Here is a 19,149-nt window from a genome sequence, read left to right as displayed (position 1 = left end):
ATATTATAAAATATGTTTGTCATCATTATATCAGAAATACTTTGCGTTTTGCCTGAAATAATTTGTTAATAATCCTCTATAGAAAATGTAATGTTACAATAAAGTTTATGGAGTAATGAATATCAAACGACTATACCAGACGCTTTAAATCAATGCTTTCTAGCTTTATATGGGAATTAAAGATGCTAAAGATATGTGAGGTGTAATCAGATACTTAAAGCACAAATACCCATAATCTTAAAATGCAAATTCTCGTTTCTCACGCGAACAAGTAAATACCGATAACGGCAGAGGTTTTTCGGTAAAAATATATTACTTTCAAAATGTATATATATTGTGAGGTTACTTACACTACCAACAACGCATTTTTTGCAAAAACACGCGTTGCCACCGCGGGAGGGATTGCGTCATCTCGGAAAAGCGCGGCGAGCGTAAATCTGCTGCTATCGCGTACGATTTCGGAATACATCCATTCGGCATAACGCGATATGAAGGTATTCTAACCGGGTAACGGTTATACAAATAAAATATTATACAAATAAATTGAACCGTGCTCACAAATTGGATTTCACTCAAATGCGAGGGTAAACAACCTCATGCTCAAAACTTAAGAATTGTGTCGCTAGAATATTGAGAAATTGTTAAAGTATTTTCATAATTCAATGAACTCCATCTATGATTATTCACAATCACACAAGTTTAACGAGTGAATTCGAAATTTTAGAGAAAACGATACATTTTTATTAAAATATAAGTTAACGCATTTTTTTTTCTAGTTTAACATGTTCATACATTTGCTTTGATTAACATGCGTCATTACGTTCAGGTCTCAGATTAGATGAACATCTTGTTTGAATAGGTTCTGTTGTTGGCAGGACAACTAAAAATCATTTATCTCTCCGCTTGCCAGATTCATCCGTAGGCGTTCTAAATCATCTTTGTAATAACAAGCAAGGTTACCAAAAGACCTGCGGTTATACGTATTGTTTTAGGAAAACTGACTGGTTCCTGTCATGTAAAATAATCACTTATCAACAGCGACAAAATTTACCCCCAAACAATCACGCACTATGTCTTTTAAACTTTGTAATATGACTTTCATGTTAACCTTTTAAACTCATATTTTGTTTATAAAATGGCGTGATCCGTTCCCACACCTTAATCTGGACAAAAAACACACAATAAATAACTATGTTTCGTGCCGATGTCAGTACATAAGACTAATTTAAGATTGGAAAATTTATATAATAATCTTAATTTTCTGTGTTGAAACCACGGACCATTTTGAAAGGTCATTATATAAAGTAATTGGAAGGAAATTGAATGTTTGAAGTAAGAAAATGCTTGCTTCCACCACTAAAAGAGAAGAGAATAACTGCTCCCCAGCACTCAACGGTATAGCATGTTCTGATTTTAATTTGAAATAATCACATTTTCTTGACACAAACTGATAATAATTGCGAGTACTTGTTATCGTTCATTAACGTGAACGTCATGTTCAGACTGTATGTTAGCACTCTAGAAGTCACATGATTAAACCTGTCCGTTCAAGAGAGCGATATTGGTCATATTAGCATTCTTGATTGATTAATTTATGTGCATCATATTCCTTAATTCGCAAACCGGTGGTGAGGTTATTTCTATGATTAAGATCAAGTGTTTTCTTATCATATGCAATCATTTTAATCGAGTGCAAGATTTCGTATGTTTTTGCATTGTATATTGTATAGTGATTTTTTATCATTGGTCATACTGACCCTTTTCAAACAAATTACCGGTTGTCCAGTTAGTGCATTGATTAGCGCACTCGCTTCTCACCAAGGCGACCCGGGTTGGTTTTCCGGACTGGGCGCATGTGAGTTTGGCTAGTAGTCACCAAGCCGGACAAGTGGGTTTTCTCCGGGTGCTCCGTTTTCCCCAATAACACCAGACCACACCCTCGCGCAACATTGTGCAAACGAGAGTGACTTAGTATAAGCAATCATAGCTCTCTTCATAATCGTTGTAAAATATGTAATGTTTAAACTTAACAAATTACCTGGGTAAGTATATACTGTATGATAAATAATAAATAATGATATTATTGAATCAGCTGAAGTGTTGGAGTGTATAAGCAGGACGAATTTTAATTTAGTCCATTGTACCAAATTAAATTGAGAATGTAATTAAACCCGTCAGATATTTTATCATTAATAGCTTGGTTGTAGTTTGCACAAAAGGACAAGATCTTGAGATATAGTTTGTTTTACATGTAATCAAAAGAATGGTATAATATTACATTAGCATTGTTCACAGCCGGCTGCAGTCTTTTACCTGAGATTTTGACATTGTATGTCCTGAATGGTTTAAACAGAATTCAAATTAACAATACTTGCTGTTTGTGTGTTTCAAGTATTAGGAATTAAAGGAAGAATTGTCATGTATTACAGGTAAAACTTATGTTTTTTTAAGACTTTATGATGTATGATATATTAGTGTGATTATATGATTGCGTGATCTGCCTATAGATTTATCAGTATATCTTGACTTTATAATGAAATATGTTTGTCATCATAATATGAGAAATACTTTGCGTTTTGCCTGAAATAATTTGTAAATAACCTTCTTAAGCTTCTCGTTTCTTACGCGAACAAGTAAATACCGATGTAAAAAAAACATATTACTTTCAAAATGTATATACAATATGAGGTAACTTACACTGCCAACAACGCGTTTGTGAAAAAAAAAAACGTTGCCACCGCGGGAGGGATTGCGTCATTTCGGAAAATCCGCGGTAGCAAACGCTGTGGTGCGAGTGATCGTTAGGCTGATGATATCTCCTACGATTTCGTAAAAAATGCACGTGGCATACTTGATAATTGTGTCGCTAGAATATTGAGTGTTTGTTTAAGTATGTTCATAATTATATTAACTCAGTCTATGAATATTCACATTCACACTAGCTTAACGAGTGGATTCGAAATTTCAGATTGTTTCGAACAAGATGACACTAGCGTATGAATACTTTCACTGTTTCAAAGCATTATTTTCAGAGAATTAACTACGTTTTGAGTTCGAACAATGATGTGTAGATAACGGGAAGAGTTTATATAAGTTTAATGAAACTGCCTTCAGAAATTGAACAGCTATCTAAGTAACCGTTAATTAACATTTCGCAACGCCGCGTACCGCGGTGACTCGACGCGATGGAACGCGGGGGAAATTATAGGTATGAACACGGTGGGCATTATGCTTCAATCGCGGCGTATAATGAAAATTATATTAAAAACTTCCGCGGTTATAAAATCGCGGCGATGTGCGAAATGGGGTTAAACCCGTGGTTGGTAGTATAAATACTAGTTTGGGTCTCTCAAATATTTCCTGATGTAACTAGCATAATTATTGGGTTATCCGAATTAATAGTTCAGTTCACTCATGTGTTTCGTTAGTAACTTACATACTAGCTTGGGTATCTCAAGTGGTTTTGGAGGTAACTCACATTTAATACTACACACTACATACTTTTGGGAGTCTCTCAAGTTTTTATTACTTAACATGCATACTAGTTTGGGTATATGAAGCGTTCTGGAGGTAACTTACATATTAATCGGAGTCTCTGACATAACAGTTTTGATCTCCGACATTACAGTTGTGGCTTCTGGCCTATTATTTAGGATCTCTAGACTAACATTAAGGGTCTCTGTCATAATACGTTGGGAATCCGAATAATGGTTTTGCCTCTGACATAATAAATGGGGTCTGTTTCCTAATGTTTGGGGTCTCTAGCCTTAAGGTTAGGGTACCTGGCCTTTGAGGTGGGTCCTCTGACATGATAGTTGAAGTCTCTGATAAAATAGTTTGGGTTCCTGACATGATAGTTAGGGTATCTGGCCTTAAACTTGAAGTCTTTAACATATATTATCTCTTGCATGATATTTTGGGACTCTGACATGATATTTGGGGTGTCTTACAACATAAATGTGGTCTGGGACATAAATGTCGGGGTCTCTGACATGATATTTAGGTGCTCCGACATTGTTTTTCGATTTATCTTACAGACAAGTTTGTGTCTCTGACATAATAGCTATTAAATCAAAACGTGGGATGCTGACATAAGAGTTGATGACTCTGACATCCTTTTTGGGGACTCTGACAAAGTGGAGGTCTCTGGCCAACAAGTTGGGATCTCTAGCCTAATAGTTTGAGTCTCAGACATAAAAGTTGGGATCAATAACATAATAGCTTGGGTCCCTGACATAATAGTTGAGGTTTCTGGTTTAATAGTTAGGCTTTCTTTCATATAAGTTTGGGTCTCTAACATATAAGTTGGGTTCTCTCAAGTGTAATCTTATATGATAGTTGAAATAATGGTAAGACTCTCTTACATAGTAGTTGTGGTCTCTTTCATAATAGTTGGGTCTCTTACATAGTAGTTGTGGTCTCTTTCATATTAGTTTGGATCTCTCAAGTGTTATCTTATATGAAAGTTGGAATTGCTTACATAATGGTTAGACTCTCTTACATAATAGTTGATGTCTCTTTCATAATAGTTGGGTCTCTTACATAATAGTTGTGGTCTCTTTCATAATAGTTAGGGTATCCTATATAATAGTTGTGGTCTCTTTCATAATAGTTGGGTCTCTGACAAAAGCACGAAAATAAAAATGTACAGTATGTGTGTTTACTTGGGTTACTTGAATTTCGAGAACTGTTTCTTGTAAAAACGTTAGAAAAACACATAAATGGTATTTTTTAAATTCAAACGGTCGATGAATCGTTATACGAGCGTATCGACGGACTAACAAAATTACCTTTAAAACAAGCAAAAACATATCAAATAAAAGGCTTGACTGAAATCCATTTTACGGAGTAAAGCACATTTATGTAAAGAATAATATAAGCACTAACAATGCAGGTGCTTTTTAACGAATGAAGGATGAACGTTCAAAGTACATGGGTATATGTTACGTCCAATCAGATTATGAAGGGATGTATATCTTTATGGCATCATTGGTATGCTTATACACGATCAAATGGTAGCACTCGTATAAAAAGGGCCTCATTTTCTCGAAACATCATTAGTGCCTAACATGATTAAGCTAAGCTCACTAATGTGGGTTTGGTATAATTAGTAATACATTTAAATACTTTTTGGACAATAAAAGGACATTTAGTTTATAAAAACACAATAAACGTATTTTGATTTAGTTAAATTAAGATTAAGTTAGAATTGTGGCTACTTAGATAAGCTACTTAATTCTGGTCAGCTTAATCAGTTTTGAGAAATTGAGGCAAAATAAATAGATAACATTTCCTCCTCAAGGTACCATAATTTTTGAATAAATATAGTTGTATAAATATATTAAATCCCTATTTCGTACGTCTGGTCAAATGGGCATCCTGTTAAAACCGATTAATTATATGTATGGGGAAAATCTGATCAATAGTCAATGAGGCAGACTCCGCCTTCGATATCGTAAAATGACCTATAAGCGATGTAAGTTGTACAAACAAGTGCGCAAGTCAGAAATAAACTGTCAGTCAGTATGTCTATGCTAATAGAGTTAAACGTTTTGAGAAAGATGAATCACTTACATTCCCACTTACAACAGTACCTCGAATGTGAAAAGAGTAGTTGGAAATAAAACAATTACTATAGGGCAGTTAACTAAACGTATCCTTTTTTTAAATACACTCTTGTGTCCTTCCCTGTTCTTATTTTTAACCTAGATTCACACTTTCTCTTAATTTCATGGTTATGTTACCTGAGTAATAACTTAACCTGTTAATATAGTTCAAATTTGGAATATGGAATAGACAGGTAAATATACCTTATTTGTACATTTTACATTCGCAATTATATTTTAATATGTTACATAACAAATTTATATAACTAAGCTTAAACTGCAGGTTGACATTTTATCAATTGATATTTGTAAGGTTTAATAGAATAACTGTAATGTAACACATGGCATCTTATAGTTGATACCGACTTAATAAACGCTTTATTTAAAATAATCGTGGCATGAAGCTGATAAGTAGAATGTCTTACTTGATCTGTATAAGGCAATACTGATTCTCCTTAATTTTGTTATGTCGGTTTTTGAACCGTTTTAGGCCATACCGACTTATCTTTGATATGTTATGTCGGTAATTTAACTGTTTTAGGCCAAACCGACTTACATTAAGTACGCTATGTCGGTTATATTACTATATTAGGCCATACCGACTTGCATTGGTTAAGGTATGACGGGTATTGAACTGTTTTAGGCCATACCGACTTACATTAGCTTTGTTGTCGGTTATGGGACTGTTTCAGGTCATACCGACTTATGTAAAGTATTTTATGTCGGTTATTGAACTGTATACCATACCGACTTACTTTAGTCTTGTTATGTCGATGAATGAACTGCATTAGGCCATACCGATTTCATTGTATGTTTAGTGTCTGGTTCTATTTAAAATTCATTATATCAATAAACTCAAAGATCTGACAATATTAAGCATTAACTTAAACTTAACCTCTTTGAGATATGTACAGGTTAAACGGCAAATTAACATTTAAATTGAAAAATAATCACAAGGTCATTTAAAACTTAATTAGCAAAGATAGATAGATAGATAGATGGCTGGCTGGCTGGCTGGCTGGCTGGCTGACTGGCTGGCTGGCTGGCTGGCTGGCTGGCTGGCTGGCTGGCTGGCTGGCTGGCTGGCTGGCTGGCTGGCTGGCTGGCTGGCTGGCTGGCTGGCTGGCTGGCTGGCTGGCTGGCTGGCTGGCTGGCTGGCTGGCTGGCTGGCTGGGAGGGAGGGAGGGGGAGGGAGGGAGGGAGGGATGGATGGATGGATAAATAGATATATAGATAGATTTATTCGTGCATATATATGTCATAGTAACAAACCAAATATCTCATAAAGTTATAACACAGACTGATTAACAAAGTATTAGTGATGATATCTATACTAAAGCACACCATCATTGGAATGCTATTGGATACATACGTGCGTTAATAAAGATTTAATTCAATTTGTCAAATATATAACACAGGATAACCCATTAAAGTTATTCAACTTATTTCCAATGGGGTCCTTATGACAAATATAATTATTTGCCAAGATCTCAGTTTTAAGCTGTTTAAATTAGGGTTTCATTTTTACAGCTATGATGTTAAACAGGACGATACTCATTTTGTTAACAATATACAAACTATTCTAAAAGCTTCAGTTACTGAGCATAAAGGGTTGGAATTTGGATGTAGTCTATGACGTATATCCGTAAGACTGAGCTTAATCTCCACATTAAATACCATCTATGGAGGGAACATTCCCACGCCTATTTAAATTATCAACACAGTTAAATAACTCCACATTACAATACTAAACCAAGTAGTTTTATTTTATATACATGTTTTATTGTAAAAACGAAAACAAAAATGCAATGTTTCAGCCAAAATGTTCTTTCAGATGAATGAATGCATTACGATATAAGATTTCTAAACTTTATTACGTTTTGTGAATAGATGAAATAAAAATAAGCAAATTACCTTAGGAATTTAATACCGTATGTGATTAACAATGATGATATAAAAATAGTGAAAAAATGATACACGAACTTAGCATATGACAAGAAAAGTGCTTTCATTTAAACAACTATCAATATGACTAATAATATTTGAATATATTAGCAATATAAGTGTAAATCAGATACTTATAAATCAATTGTCAGTCAGTATATCTATGTAAATGAGGTTTAAACGACCGCATTGGAAAAATTGAATCACTTACAACCCCACGTAAACGTTACTTCTGATCATTAATCGAACGTGGGAACAGTAATTAAAATAGTACAATGATAACATGGTAGATTGCTCAAGATATCTATTTAATTAAATACACTCTAGTTTCCTCCCTTGAGCTTATTTCTAACCTAGTTACATGCACGAGATCATATGATATGGATATTCCTGAGTCATAACTTAACCCATTTATCTTATTTGAACATTATCCATGCGCAAATAAATGTACAATCTAGTGTTTTCAGGTAATTTCATGCATACAAATAACAAAACTAAACAACAAAAAATAAAAATAGATATAAAAATAATATAATGGTAACATGGCAGATTACTCAAGATATCTATTTAATTAAATACACTCTAGTTTCCTCCCTTGAGCTTATTTCTAACCTAGTTACATGCACTCTATCGAAGTCATATGATATGGATATCCCTGAGTCATAACCGAACGCGTTTATCTTATTTGTACAGTAGCCAAGCTCAATCTTGTTCTAGACTATTGAATTACAAGTTAATGTAATTATGCTGAAACGGCGGAATGGCCTTAGTATGTTACTATTTGACATAATATGAGTTATTTTACACATGCTACTTTAAAATTCTGACTTTGATATACACGCTTTATTAAATATATCCAATGTTAGATTAGCTATCAGATATCTGATTTGTTTAATATATTATCTAAGTTTTGTTACGTCAACCTGTTTAGGCTATACCGACTTACTTTAGTTTTATTTTGTCGGTTTTTGAACTGTATTAGGCCATACCGATTTCATTGTAATGAAAATGATGTGTAAATGATGTATGCTATATTTGTCTCTTTGACTAGTAAGACTTATTCTTATCATCGCACTCCAACAGTGCGAATACGAAATCCAAATAAATCGTATTTTTTTTTTCCTTCGTGAATTTAAATACATTTGGCACTGGACAGAAATCAATCTTCTATGACACAGACATGAACAAACATCAAAGATGGAACAATTCTGTTAAACTTGGAAGTACGAATATCCCGTCGGTTTTACAGCCGTGAAATAATTTTTTAATACATTGTTCCGTTTTTAACACCGAATATGTTAACGAATCAAACGGTCTCTATTCAAAGAAAAAGTCATGATGCAGACAAATTGCTCGGACAGACGAAAAACATGCTGATAAGTTTCATAAATGCAAATAAACAAAAACGAACTTAAATAAAGAGTATAAGTGTTGGAAACAAATGTCCAATGTGATGGCAATAATGTTCCTATCTGCCTTATATTTCATTTGGTTAATTTGCTGTTAAAGATTTTAATAATAAAAAGGGTAATTTGATAATGAGGCTCGGTCAGTAAACACTTCGAAGACTAAGATTGATGAAATGTGTTAATTGCAAAAGGAATGTTAACTCATGTGCATTAAATAACCATAAACCATCACATTTCCATTTATTACGTTCATAAAATAACATACATAAAATAGTAATGAAGTGAACATTCCACCCAGCCTTTCAAAGTGTTCGGTTTACAATTATATTCTATCCGTATTTGGTATGACCAAACATTTGTATTGAAAGTCACTGACAAGTGAATAAACTGAATAGAGCTTTATTTTTGAATATAATTGGTCTAGCAATAAGGTGTATCGTTACAACTGTTTTGTGGATTTAAGACATTCATGACAGCTTCCTGTACAAAATGGTTTAAGATATCATTCTAAAAGAGTGAAACAGGTGTACATTTCTACAATATATTTGTATATGTACAAACTTCACTGGAAAAACTTAAAGCTGCACTCTCACAGACATACCATTTTTATAACTTTTTTTTTAAATTTTGTCTTGGAAAGCGATAATTTTTGCGTAAATATCAGCAAATCAAAAATAAAAGATTGCTGACCAAAACTCAGATCGCAGATTTTCATATTTCCGTTCGAAAATAAATGTTTTATGGCTTAAAACCGTTACTAACTGTTTAAAGTGACACTCTTATTCAAAATCAATTCATACATATGTAAAACAAACATTAATTTTGAGTGATAAACCCTCAACAACTTAATAAATAATGAATTTCTGGAAAAAGAATTACTATGAACAATATTATAACTGTGTATTTAATAGCTGAAAATGATGAACTATAGTCTCATTTGGTAGCATACCGTGTTTTTTCTGCACATTTCTTTTAAATTAAACTCGGTATCCATTATAAAAACATTGTTTTCGACATTTTTTTATCCTTTTGGGTATATTAGAACAATTGTATTAATTGTGTTAAATTTTAGTTGGGAGTAAGAGTGCATCTTTAAGAAAAATGCATAAAACATCAATTTTTGAACATAAATATAAAAAATCTGCGATCTGATTTTGTGTCAGCAGTCTTATATAACTTTTTTTGATGAATTGGCTCGTTCCAAGACAAAAAATAAAAGAAGTTGTCAAAAATTCAATCTGTGAGAGTGCAGCTTTACATAGTTAAATTAGTTCTTCAATAACATGCGTTTTACAAAATGTTTTTATTGATTTAAATATTTGATGAAAACCTTTTACGTAACGTTCGAAAGTATCACCTCAATAAAATGACCTTACATAATGTTCTATAACCTCAGTTATATAAAACTACCCTGCAAAGCTAAAGAAAGTCTTATATTTATAAAACATTGTTCTAATGCCTTAAATCTACGATAATTTCTTCTGCAATGTTCTAAGTCTCATTTATATGAAAAAGTCACATATAACGTTTAAATGCTACAGTTTGATGAAAGTGGCATGCTGAAGGTTCTAAGTCTCAGTTTATCCATAACTCACTCCCGAATATTGTGAAGCCTCAGTTTTATAAACCATCTTGCGTAAGGTTTTTTTTAACCCTCAGTTCTTTGAAAAAGTTAAATGTGTTAAATAAAGAATAACAATAAAAAGCGACCTCTTTGATGTGGACTTTCCGAACATACGCCTACTTTCGATTTCCGATTTTTATTCTTTGCTATTTGCTGTAACTGAATTCTTCTTTCGATATCTCGTTAACCGTGTTTTCGCATCAATAAATTTGTTAAATACTCATCAACGTTGTGTCACTAAAACAAACATATATAATTTAAGCTATAACTATTAAATATCACTTTAAAACATTGAATATATTACGAAAAGCTCTTTTAAATTAATATTAAAATCAAGACAGACTAGAAGCAGACAACACTTCTGCTAATGTATGAGCACTGGTCACCTCCCATTGCGGGGAGCTGTTCGATCAATGTTGTACTACCTGCGTAACTGTCTGTCGTTCATTCTTTCTGATACGTATAAAACTCTTGATTATTTTAACTGGTCTTGCTTGCAAGTTTACATGTTTGTAAAAAGTATATTATTTCTGAAGTTTATGAAATTCTGCTATAGTTTTGGCAGTACTTAAGCACATCGTTGTATGTATATGACTGTTGACTATATTTGTGAAAACTCGTGATAAGTTTAATTGCACGTACTCGCAAGGTTATAAATTTGTAAACAAAAATAATGTGTCCGAAATTCATGACATGCTGCCTATAGTTTAGGCAGTAAGCAAATTGTTGAATAAAAATGACCGTTTGACCTCACTTGTGATACTGTAATCACCATTGTACGGGAAGTAAATCTGGAACATTTCTTATTTCGACCAAGATAAAAAACACACAAGAACAAATTATATGTTAAGGACTAAATGCCTCTGTCTCTGTGAGCAATGAACATGCGAATTGCATTCTTTTCCAGATACAGGATTTTATTCTTTGCTGCCAAGGCGTCCTCTGCAGTTGAGTCGTCATTCATTAGACACTTGTGATCATATCCATTGGTGTTATAACCCGTTGTTTCGACCATACAACAATAACAACGTGAAAGCGAAAATCAAAGGCACAAAAGCATATGGTTATTATAATGTTGTTTTATTTTTAATTTGATTTTCATAGCAATTGCAAATTATTGTAAAACGTTACAAACAAAATAAACGGTCAATTGACTTAAAAGTTAGCATGCAGCATCTACATTGACCGTCAAAAGCACTTTGTCCCGACAGTTATATGTGTCATGTTACAAAGAATGAAAACGCGATTTAACTATTATGTCTTTTTTAAATGGAGCTCGATAACCTGGGTTTCATCTTCCGATATTTCGATTTAATGTCAACAACTTCATGATATTAAGTGACAGACATATATTCATCAATGTTCAATTCCACTTCGTTGCATCTGAGGCATTTCTTGTACCGTTCTGTTTTTCTTCACCCGTGTTATCACATATGTATATTTTGCTTAGAAGTATCAGAACAGGAATCATTTAATATAAACAAATACTACAAATATAAGTTAATGCTTGTCCCGATCAATATCGAAAACCTACAATCTTTATTAGACTTCTGGGTGTGTACTTTATTGAAATAAATAACGAATCCATACTACCCCAACATAGATATTCATTGAATTAAAGCTGTTTTCGATTGAAAGTGGTTGATATCATTTCTTAAAATATTTCTTAAGTGGCATGAAAACAATGAATATCGTCGTTTAACAAAACTATTGACTGCTTCCGTAGTAACTAACGACAGTTGTTTACATTAATATGCCTGCTTGTGTTTATCATTAATAGTTATTTTAAATAAGGTTTTAAAACGAGGTAATTTGGGAGTGTATTCAATATTTGGATAAATATGTTTTTAAATGATGACAAATATGTGTTTTAAGCGTAACAGAACAATAAAGGAGATTTAACTTAAACAAGGAAGTAATTTGCTTCTGAATATAAAGCAGGTTGGTTGACCTCGTTTTTTTGTGATCATGTTAACGATTTTGAAACCCACACTATTCATTTCATAAATACAATTTGTGAACGTATTCGATTCATACTTTAAGTTATATTCACTAAATTGGATGGCTTAAGTTAACGCTGGGATTTTAGTTAATGCTATGTGTCATAAGATCAAGGCATAATTATTAACTTTGACTTGCTATTATTGTTATGTGTATGTGCTATCTTTTCACTTACAGTTTTAATTATATTCAATATGTTTCAAATGCTTATTTCGGAGTATGTTCAATATTTAGATAAATGAGTCTTTAAATGATGACAACCAAGTGGTAAGTGTAACAAAGCTAAAGAGGCAATTTAGTTCAAAGGAAGTTTATTGCTTGCTTTTTACAATGCAGCGTGGTTTCTCCGGTCTTTAGAGACAATAGGGAGAGCATAGGGAATTACAAAATTCAACGCTACTTTTAAATAAATGATATTATTTTATGAGTCGAAAAGTGTGTCTGTATGACAAAAGATAATTTAATCCATTGCATCAAGATAAATTAAGGGCCGACCACAATGCAATAATTGTTGGTGAAAGTAAAAAACTAAACCATTAAAAAAATCATGTTGTATTTAGTTTTAAGGAACGACATTTTTAGAAGTGAAACATACATTCTTGGTGCAATGTTTTGGGGTAGAAAGGAGTTGAACAAATTTTACAAAAGAAGATTTAATTAGATTTTGAATAAAAAAACATTCGCATTATTTCGGAACAGTCTGTCAACATCTTTACTTTCTTGTCCAAATGCTCAAGACTACCAATTCAACAAAGTCTTGATAAAAACTTTTCAAGATAAAAGTTATTCAAAAAATAGTGGATGAAATTTATTTTCGGATTACTTGATGCATATATCGTTCTTTAAATAGTGCAATCAACACTAAGCTAAGCTAACACTGTGTTCCAAGACTTTGTTGGTTAGGCAGTTCCGATGAATCATAAACATATTATTTTTGTATTAAGACATTTCCGGGAAAAAGTTAATACCTTTTGATTGTAAATCTGATAAAATATTCTTTCGTAAAAAATGCTTAAGTCCTGAGTACAGCTGTTTAAGTCGCAACGGATATATAAATCATACTTGTTAAATATTGAACTAAATAGAAATTTAGATTTTCAGCATTTTAAATTTTGGTCCTTCAATCGATTTTCGCATCGCTGCCGGCCTTTTTGGATTGTATATTAACCCGCTAGTTTTTTATCAGTATCAATTTGATTTAAGTTTGCACTAAAGGACAAAACTTTGAGATACAGTGTGTATTACATTCACTCAGAAAGAACAGTATATTGTCACATTAGTAATGGTTATAACCGGCTGCTCTCCTGAGATCTTGATATAGATTATGACACATGTGTATAACAGAAATCAATTTTGTAAATCGGAAAATGTCAATGCCAATATAAATATTGCTGTTATATGTATACAAAAAATAATTTAAGGGAAATATTTATCGTGTATGACAGGTAATCTTTGCGCCATTAAATACTGTACGATGTAAGACATATTTCTGTGATCAAATGATTGTGCGATTTGCTTTTGTATTTTATATTGTACACTGCTGTCAAATCGCAATCGTAAAATCTGCAAATACATGAATGCAGTGTACTCAAGCGTTCTCCTAGGTCGAATGCCTTTCAAATTATTGAGTTTATGTACAGTATACCAGAACAATAATATTGTTTATTCAATTGATCGAGCATTTGTATTGAAAATCAAAGACTGACGAATACACTTGATATAGAGTTTAATTTTGCATGAAAACCGTCTAGTTGTTAGCTGGAGCGCAGAGGCGTTCTTTATTTTTACATTGTAGACCTTGATCACATTTGTTTAAATGGTTTTAAATATTTTGTTTTTCAAGTAAAAATGATGTTACTTTTCACAATATCGATTTAGATGTTCAAATTGTACTGGAAGAACTTAAGCTCCATAGTTTAATGTTGTTTGTTAAGTTCTCAACCCATACTCCAATGCAATTGTCTCACGTGGTGTTCTTAAAGTCAGTTATATAAAACTGTATTGCGTAACAATATTAGGCCTCAGTTTTATAAAACAGTTCGCAAAGTTTCTACAAACATCGCTATTGTAACGTTCTAAAGCCTCGGTCATATGCAACGGTCACGCTAGACGTTTTAAAGCTACACTTTGTTGACAATATCATGTGAACGGTTTTTGAGTCTCAGTTCTATGAGTCTTTATCCATAATTTGCTTTCCTGTTTTACATTATGAAGCCTCCTTTCTGTGATGCTTATTCACGCGAATCAAGGCTTCATTGCTACATCAGTTTCTAAAGCACATTTTCTTTAAAATTTTCATACGTAACGCTATAAAATCTCAGTTATAATGTTTATTATGACGTTACCCTTTAAACCGCAGACCCATTAAACTTAAGTAGTAACCTTCTAAAACATAAGTAATATGGAACATCATTGCTTAACATTTTCAAGCTTTCATTCTTTCAAACCGAGGAGTGAAAGCGAAAAGATTTTAATGTCACTTAGAACCTTTTCGCATTCACCCCTCGTGCGTGTTGTTCTTAAGCCTCAGTTTTATAAACGTTCTCGCATTTGTTAATTGAACCCTCAGTTCTATGAACAGTATTTTCGTTACATTCTAACGCTTTAGTTCTGCTTACAGATTATAGATTGTCGAATCACGTTGAAAGTGTAAATGGATTGGTCGTTAAAGGCCTAGTTTAAGGAATGTTTGGCATGATAATCCCGTGCTGTGCATCTCCTGCTTATTGCAATGGTGTCACAGTAGGGGCCAATTTCCTGTGTATTTGTTTATTGGCTCAGGGCCATTTAGGGTCCATTTTTATCATAAAACTTCCAAAGGTGTACAACAGGATACTCAGATCGGAGATGTGATAAGAGGGATCAAGGCAAGTATATTAAGATCAATTGTGTACAGAATGTTTCAATTATGTAAATTGTATAAGTAAACGCATATTGTTGTATAGTTTAGCAAATATGTAAGACAGTGGAGGCTGTAAAATGATTCAAAGCAAGAAACTAATATATCCTAGAAAACTAATTCTTCTTTTAAAGTCAATTGATTTGATGCCGACACTTGATGGTGCGTGCTATGTTGTAGACGCCAGTATCACCGGATAAAGCGCGTTCTATGATTTATTCAAGATCTTCTATGTACAGTAGCATGTATATGTTTAACATTCTGCAGAAAAAAATGAAGAGCCCAAACTGAAGAAATATTATGTTATAAGAAGTAAAAAGAAGTAGCAATAGTCCCGCTGTTTTTATTGGACTATTATAAAAGGAAGCTCAATAACCTAAATTTATGAGCCAATATGTTAAATCCATTAGAGACCCTTTTTTATTGTCGACTTTCAGAATAAACGCCTACTTTCGGTTTATATTCTTGACTTTTTACTGTAAATAAACGTTACACTTTCGATATACCGGTAACAAATTCGTGAACAATTCATCAAATTTAAGTTACTCAAACAAACATGTATAGTACAAACTATAACAAGCAATACCGTACGATCAAACACTAAAATATTACGAAAAACAAGTCAATATTTACAGCATGATAGACTAGAAGCAGACAACACTTTTGTTTACGTATGAACAATTGTACTACCCTTTGCGGGGAACTGTTCGATCAATATAGTAGTGGCGTATAACCGGCGTTACTGCTGTGTGACAAGTATACAACTCATGATTATTTAAACTTGTCGTTCTAACAACATGTAAACTTGCAAGATGTTTACGTGCCCGAGTTTCATGACTGTCTATATTTTAAGACGTTTGAACATCGTTTTATGTATATTACTGTTTGACAATAACTTGTGATAATGTTATGGGTATTGTTCTCGGAGAAAATCTTTTTATTATGGCCGACCAAGAAGGAAACATACAAGAAAAAATCCTTCGTTCGGGACAAACTGCTTCTGTCTGCACGCAAGGAACAGGCGAATTGCGTTCTGATTTGGTACACTTGCCAGATACAGGATTCTATATACTGCTGTTGAGTTTTCCGTCACAGAACCCTTGTGATCAGTTATTTCAGACTCATTTATGTTCGTGTTCGACCTATCAAACGACAAAACGTTAAAGCGAAAATCGACAAAAAGATTTATAAACATTGTAGATGTTTTTTATGATTTTATTTCCTTTTATTTTCAGAACAAGTGCAAATTACTGTCGAACGTTCCAAACTGGATCAAACGCGAGGACAATTGAGTTCAAGGTAAGTATGTAACATCTACGTTTGCCGTCCATAGCACTGTGTTCTGACAGTTAAATGAGTAATGCTACCAAGAATGAAATTGTGCTTCAGATATTCTGGCTATTTTGAAGCTCGATAGCCTGAATTTCAACTTACTATGTTTCGATTCATTGTCATCAAGAACAGCATTATAGTTATATCCACCAGACACATATTCATTAAAATTGTAGTCTACTTTTTTCATCGGAGGCATTTGCTGTTTCTTGTTTCATTTTTGTTTTCTTCAGACGTTTTCTCATGCAGCGAAAGTGTGCTTAGAAGAATCAAAACATGAATCCTTCAATATAAACAAATAATACATCTTAGTTAATACTTTCTATGATCGATATCTTTAGAACATACATTGAACATACATTGAACTCACTTAGTCTTTGTAAAATATTTAAAAGCATTCATTTAACGTCAAGTAGACACTCATCATTCTCTCTTACCAAAGTTCAAAGTTCAAAGTTCAAAGTTTATTGGCTAAGATCGGCAAACAAATGCCTATGGCCATTAAACACATAGTCATGGTGATAATATACACAAATAGAAACACACAAAGATTCAGTAGTACAGTACAGATCCTAATACAAAAAAGACACAAAAACATAAAGCAAAAAAAACAAACAAACAAACAAAAAACATAATAATAACTTGATTTATACTTAATTATTTCAGTAAATTTTAGAAACAGTTAAGGTTCCAGGGTAGATTTTCTTAATTCCATTGCAAATTTGATAAATCTTACAGTATTAAGTAACTTACTAGTTGATTTGTTTAGTAAAACAGATTTTAACATATTTATAGAAGGCCAGGAGGTGTTGCCTAAGTAAGTTTGTCTCAATCTATTGTATAGTGTACAACATAACATAAAATGATACTCGTCTTCTATCATATTTGAAGAACAACATTTACATTTTCTGTCAGCTCTGGCAGTACCAATATATCCACCAGTTTCAATTTCAAGATTATGTGCTGATAATCTAAAACACGTCATATATTTCTTCTTAGCCTATCATTTCTAATTTGTACAAGATAATTTTCAATTTTTTTTTCTTTAAGTTAACAATACAATGAAAGTTTTGGCATACTATTTATAGAAGCATTCCATTCTTGAATAAACTGATCACGAATTCTACATTTAAGTAAAGGAAGATAATTTATGTTTACATCGAAGTTTAGTCTTATATCCATAAAACCAAGATGATCAATAATGGAATTTATTCTTTTTGCCCAAGAAGAATTATTTATATTGGCATTCAAATCATTATACACCATATGTATTGGTGAATTAACATTTTTCATTACTTTTAACCAAAATTTAACAGATCGTTCCTTGCATAAAATGGATAAAGGAAATCTGCCAAGCTCACCATATACAGCAGCGTTAGGGGTTTGTTGCTTTACACCTAAAATATACTGAAGAAATCTAATGTGTAGCATGTCAACTTCCTTAAAGTTATATACCCCCCATACCTCTGAACCGTACAGTAAAATTGGAACAACCATAGCGTCAAACAAAGACAATTTGGTTTTAACATCGAGATGAACTTGGTCAAACAATGACAAGAGACTATGGTAGGCCTTTAGAGCTTGATCATTTAGCATTTTTACTGCATGTGACATATTGCCTGTATAATGAAAGTTAACACCTAAATAAGTAAAGTTATCTACTATATTTACCAATTCATTGTTAATATAGAATTGTACATTTCTAGCTTGCTTCTGTTTTTCAAAAACACAAATTTTAGTTTTATTTACATTGATTTTTAAACCCCATTTAACAGAATAATGGTAAATAGCATCCATCTGGGCTTGTAAACTTGCCGGATCTGTGGTAAATAATACAATATTATCAGCGACTAAAATCATATACATTGATAAAAGTTCTAAATCCTTAGTAGTAAATGCTTGAAAATTTAAATTCTCAAAGATATCATTCATAAACAATATAATTAAAAGAGGAGAAAGAGGTTCTCCTTGTTTCAGACCGACTGTTGGCATCAGCTGTAGAATGCTTATCACGAAAACCAAACTGGCAATCACTAAACTTATTGTTCAGTTCACACCAACTATTTATTCTATTCCTCAAAATTAAAGAAAATATTTTAGAAGTAACATTAACTAATGTAATACCTCTGTAATTAGCAGGATCTGATTTTCCCCCTTCTTGAATATTGGGACAATAGCTCCCTTAGACCAAGATTTAGGGTAAACACAATTGTCATATATATAATTAAAGATAGTGCATAAATATGGTGAAATAAAATCATTCGCGTCTATGAAAAAGTCCGCTACATTATTATCGTAGTCACATGATTTGTAACGGGACATCAGTTTTATAGT

The 19,149-nt window shown here is 32.7% G+C and overlaps 1 protein-coding gene across 6 annotated transcripts in view; it reads left to right on the top strand.

Moving 5' to 3' along the window:
• The window catches only part of LOC128240301 (E3 ubiquitin-protein ligase DTX3L-like), an 87,101-nt gene that overhangs the window by 17,511 nt on the left and 50,441 nt on the right, over positions 1–19,149 (top strand). For 3 of the 6 annotated variants that reach the window (XM_052956899.1, XM_052956900.1, XM_052956892.1), the window contains exon 2: positions 16,719–16,782. The gene's annotated coding sequence lies outside the window, so the exon portion shown is untranslated. Of the gene's footprint in view, positions 1–2,294; positions 2,430–12,323; positions 12,525–12,629; positions 12,852–16,718; positions 16,783–19,149 lie in introns of those variants that run through there. The other 3 variants (XM_052956894.1, XM_052956893.1, XM_052956895.1) reach the window with 3 other exon arrangements.

The sequence above is a fragment of the Mya arenaria genome, chromosome 7, assembly GCF_026914265.1.
Source record: "Mya arenaria isolate MELC-2E11 chromosome 7, ASM2691426v1".
Classification (NCBI taxonomy): Eukaryota; Metazoa; Mollusca; class Bivalvia; order Myida; family Myidae; genus Mya; species Mya arenaria.
Note: the sequence above shows the minus strand (reverse complement) of the source record. Positions and strands in the feature narration are given on the sequence as shown.